The sequence below is a fragment of the Heptranchias perlo genome, unplaced genomic scaffold (assembly GCF_035084215.1).
Source record: "Heptranchias perlo isolate sHepPer1 unplaced genomic scaffold, sHepPer1.hap1 HAP1_SCAFFOLD_513, whole genome shotgun sequence".
In the NCBI taxonomy this organism is placed as follows: Eukaryota; Metazoa; Chordata; class Chondrichthyes; order Hexanchiformes; family Hexanchidae; genus Heptranchias; species Heptranchias perlo.
In genome coordinates, this window is record NW_027139530.1 from 149303 (window position 1) to 154694 (window position 5392).

Below are 5392 nucleotides of genomic sequence, written 5' to 3' on the forward strand. Positions count from 1 at the left end.
ATCTGTGAAACTGGAAATAATCTATCACTGGGCAAGCTGATCAACCATGAGATGGGAGCCATTCAAACACCGTGGGCGCTCTCCCATTGAATTATATTCTGTGCGGAGCGTTCGGTTTTTCGCGAGGTGAAGAAACTCTTGTCTCTCCTTGTGTGTCAATGTGAGGCGAGTCTCAGATGATATTCTCACAGTTGAATCCAAAATGTGAAATGTAACTTGTTTGGAGATGCCGGGGATTGAACCCGGGACCTCATACATGCAAAGCATGCGCTCTTCCACTGAGCTACATCCCCACGGGGCAAAAGGTACCTGAGAAATAAACAAGCAGACACTTTAGAAGTGAAGCCGTGAGCTTTCTGCTCCGTCTCTCCAGGACATCGAGATGCCCAGCAGTCCCGCGTGTTCACAATGTTCAACCTCTGCTTCAGTTCACGGGGTTTCTGCTCCTCTTTACTTTGAACTTTCCAAAAAAAAGACTGTGGAAATAAAAAAACCCAATCGCTAATGGTCAGTGACAAGGCTGAAATCCAACCTCTGAATCATAAAGTGAGATGGAAGAATGACAGAGCGTCAAACAGGAACAAGAGCTGGGACTGCTCGCTCGATATTGCACCGTCACACATTCCCCTCAGTCGGCGGCTGCTTTGAGTTGAGCTGTTGAGGGGACCGTGAGATGAAGTCCCGCTCCGGGACAATTTAATGCTTGTGGAGCCTCAGAAGTTGGAACTCGCTGAGCTCAAAAAGCGTCATTCAACTTTCCGTGGGTAATTCTGGTCAAAAATTATTTAGGAAGATGCTGAGAGTTGAACCCAGGACCTCAACACATGCGAAACATGCGCTCTATCACTGAACTAAATCCCCAGATTAAAGAAACCTCTCACCAAGGAAAGAAGAACTGATTGTCCTCATTTTATGAGGCCACCCGTGGTGGGTGTGCACTCCGCTCACTGCATTTTACTGGAGAAATAATCAATTTATATTATGTAACTATCCCCCACTCACTGCATTTTACTGAAGAAATAATCAATTTATATTATGTTCGTAATCCAGAGGCCTGGACTAAAATCCAGAGTCATGAGTTCAAATCCCGCCACGGCAGCTGGCGAATTTAAATTCAATTAATTAATTAAAAATTCAATTAATTAAATAAAAAAATCTGGAATTAAAATACTAGTATCAGTAATGATGGCCATGAAACTACCGGATTGTCGTAAAAACCCATCTGGTTCACTAATGTCCTTTAGGGAAGGAAGCCTGCCGCCCTTACCCAGTCTGGCCTATATGTGACTCCAGACCCACAGCAATGTGGTTGATTCTTAATTGCCCTCTGAAATGGCCCAGCAAGCCACTCAGTTGTAAAATCTCGCTACGAAAAGTCATAATAAGAATAAAACCGGACGGACCACCCGGCATCGGACACGACAACGGCAAAACACCAAGCCCAGTCGACCCTGCAAGGTCCTCCTTACTAACATCTGGGGACTTGTGCCAAAATTGGGAGAGCTGTCCCACAGACCAGTCAAGCAACAGCCTGACATAGCCATACTCACAGAATCATATCTTTCAGCCAACGTCCCAGATTCTTCCATCACCATCCCTGGGTATGTCCTGTCCCACCGGCAGGACAGACCCACCAGAGGTGGCGGTACAGTGATATACAGTCAGGAGGGAGTGGCCCTTGGAGTCCTCAACATTGACTCTGGACCCCATGAAATCTCATGGCATCAGGTCAAACATGGGCAAGGAAACCTCCTGCTGATTACCACCTACCGCCCTCCCTCAGCTGATGAATCAGTCTTCCTCCATGTTGAACACCACTTGGAGGAAGCACTGAGGGTAGCAAGGGCACAAAATGTACTCTGGGTGGGGGACTTCAATGTCCATCACCAAGAGTGGCTCGGTAGCACCACTACTGACCGAGCTGGCCGAGTCCTGAAGGACATAGCTGCTAGACTGGGCCTGCGGCAGGTGGTGAGCGAACCAACACGAGGGAAAAACTTACCTGACCTCGTCCTCACCAATCCACCTGTCGCAAATGCATCTGTCCATGACAGTATTGGTAGGAGTGACCACCGCACAGTCCTCGTGGAGATGAAATCCCGTCTTCGCACTGAGGACACCATCCAACGTGTTGTGTGGCACTACCACCGTGCTAAATGGGATAGATTCAGAACAGATCTAGCAGCTCAAAACTGGGCATCCATGAGGTGCTGTGGGCCATCAGCAGCAGCAGAATTGTATTCCAGCACAATCTGTAACCTCATGGCCCGGCATATTCCTCACTCTACCATTACCAACAAGCCAGGGGATCAACCCTGGTTCAATGAGGAGTGTAGAAGAACATGCCAGGAGCAGCACCAGGCGTACCTAAAAATGAGGTGCCAACCTGGTGAAGCTACAACTCAGGACTACATGCATGCTAAACAGCGGAAGCAACATGCTATAGACAGAGCTAAGCGATTCCACAACCAACGGATCAGATCAAAGCTCTGCAGTCCTGCCACATCCAGTCGTGAATGGTGGTGGACAATTAAACAACTAACGGGAGGAGGAGGCTCTGCAAACATCCCCATTCTCAATGATGGCGGAGTCCAGCACGTGAGTGCAAAAGACAAGGCTGAAGCGTTTGCAACCATCTTCAGCCAGAAGTGCCGAGTGGATAATCCATCTCAGCCTCCTCCCGATATCCCCACCATCACGGAAGCCAGTCTTCGGCCAATTCGATTCACTCCACGTGATATCAAGAAACGGCTGAGTGCACTGGATACAGCAAAGGCTATGGGCCCTGACGACATCCCAGCTGTAGTGCTGAAGACTTGTGCTCCAGAACTAGCTGCGCCTCTAGCCAAGCTGTTCCAGTACAGCTACAACACTGGCATCCACCCGACAATGTGGAAAATTGCCCAGGTATGTCCTGTCCACAAAAAGCAGGACAAATCCAATCCGGCCAATTACCGCCCCATCAGTCTACTCTCAATCATCAGCAAAGTGATGGAAGGTGTCGTCGACAGTGCTATCAAGCGGCACTTACTCACCAATAACCTGCTCACCGATGCTCAGTTTGGGTTCCGCCAGGACCACTCGGCTCCAGACCTCATTGCAGCCTTTGTCCAAACATGGACAAAAGAGCTGAATTTCAGAGGTGAGGTGAGAGTGACTGCCCTTGACATCAAGGCAGCATTTGACCGAGTGTGGCACCAAAGAAGCCCTAGTAAAATTGAAGTCAATGGGAATCAGGGGGAAAACTGTCCAGTGGCTGGAGTCATACCTCGCACAAAGGAAGATGGTAGTGGTTGTTGGAGGCCAATCATCTCAGCCCCAGGGCATTGCTGCAGGAGTTCCTCAGGGCAGTGTCCTAGGCCCAACCATCTTCAGCTACTTCATCAATGACCTTCCCTCCATCATAAGGTCAGAAATGGGGATGTTCGCTGATGACTGCACAGTGTTCAGTTCCATTCGCAACCCCTCAGATAATGAAGCAGTCCGAGCCTGCATGCAGCAAGACCTGGACAACATCCAGGCTTGGGCTGATAAGTGGCAAGTAACATTCGCGCCAGATAAGTGCCAGGCAATGACCATCTCCAACAAGAGAGAGTCTAACCACCTCCCCTTGACATTCAACGGCATTACCATCGCCGAATCCCCCACCATCAACATCCTGGGGGTCACCATTGACCAGAAACTTAACTGGACCAGCCATATAAATACTGTGGCTACGAGAGCAGGTCAGAGGCTGGGTATTCTGCGGCGAGTGACTCACCTCCTGACCCCCAAAGCCTTTCCACCATCTACAAGGCACAAGTCAGGAGTGTGATGGAATACTCTCCACTTGCCTGGATGAGTGCAGCTCCAACAACACTCAAGAAGCTCGACACCATCCAAGATAAAGCAGCCCGCTTGATTGGCACCCCATCCACCACCCTAAACATTCACTCCCTTCACCATCGGCACACTGTGGCTGCAGTGTGCACCATCCACAGGATGCACTGCAGCAACTCGCCAAGGCTTCTTCGACAGCACCTCCCAAACCCGCGACCTCTACCACCTAGAAGGACAAGGGCAGCAGGCGCATGGGAACAACACCACCTGCACGTTCCCCTCCAAGTCACACACCATCCCGACTTGGAAATATATCGCCGTTCCTTCATTGTCGCTGGGTCAAAATCCTGGAACTCCCTTCCGAACAGCACTGTGGGAGAACCGTCACCACACGGACTGCAGCGGTTCAAGATGGCGGCTCACCACCACCTTCTCGAGGGCAATTAGGGATGGGCAATAAATGCCGGCCTTGCCAACGACGCCCACATCCCGTGAACGAATTTAAAAAAGTGACTACGGTGCGGTCTCTCTCTCTCTCTCTCTCTATCCCTCCAAGTGACCACGGTGCGGTCTCTCTCTCTCTATCCCTCCAAGTGACTACGGTGCGGTCTCTCTCTCTCTCTGTTGCTGTGATCTGTTGACTGAAAAGTTGTCTTCTTCCTTGCCAGAATCTTGTGCGCCTTCCTCAGCTTTTGAGGTCTCTTATTCCCTTTTTCAGTTCATGAGCAGTTCACTCTCACATCCACATCTCTCAGCCTGACCATTATTCATGTCTCTCAACCTTCAGAAGTTACATTCCAAGCATAACTCCTGGTACCATCCGTGCCTTGTTGTTACAGACTTAACAGAACCTTATTTAGAGTTGACATTGCCAGCCTTCACAGAACCGTTTGTATAAACAGACTTCTGCTCACGAGCTTGTGGAGGCTTGAGATAGAGAGGCCTGAGCCTGAGTGACTCCTTGATTTAATGAACCTTCAGTCCCTTTATCTACATGTCTTTTCGACATTATGCTATTACAGCACATTCCTCCCTTAGGTCTGTTAATTCCCACTTTACTGTCGTCAGCATCCTTTTAGTTTTAACTGCAAACTTGACTATAATAACCATCATGCATCCTTCTCGGCCCACCAGCACTTTCTTATTGAACACACGTTACATGGTTCATTCTATATTAATACACAGTACAGTTTACATTTATAGATACATAGATTCACAGTACATTTTGTTCTACTTCTACTATTGATTATAATTATACTAAATTCTATCTGTTAATGGGTTAATCCTTACACGTTGTTCTTCCTGACTCTAAACACCATAGTTCAGTCCTGGATGTGATTAATTGCAGTCATATGTGAATTCGCTGGTGTCTCAGCACATGTGATGACTGAGTGAATCCCTTCCCACACATGGAGCAGGTGAACAGTCTCTCCACTGTTGTGGGAAAATCACCACTCGGAGTCAGACTTAAAGATTCAACATGCAGTTTATTGGACAAAGCTTTGGGAGAAGAGCTTGACACTCCGCAGTGTACGCAGTCACCTTCTCAACTTTAAAATGGTCGTTGAGATTC

General features: G+C 48.6%; 1 non-coding gene across 1 annotated transcript; it reads right to left on the reverse strand.

Annotated features, from left to right (window-relative positions):
- Positions 1 to 221: 221 nt before the first annotated feature.
- Positions 222 to 293, reverse strand: trnaa-ugc (transfer RNA alanine (anticodon UGC)). Its single transcript has one exon. It is a non-coding gene; the product is annotated as a tRNA-Ala (tRNA).
- Positions 294 to 5392: the final 5099 nt, after the last annotated feature.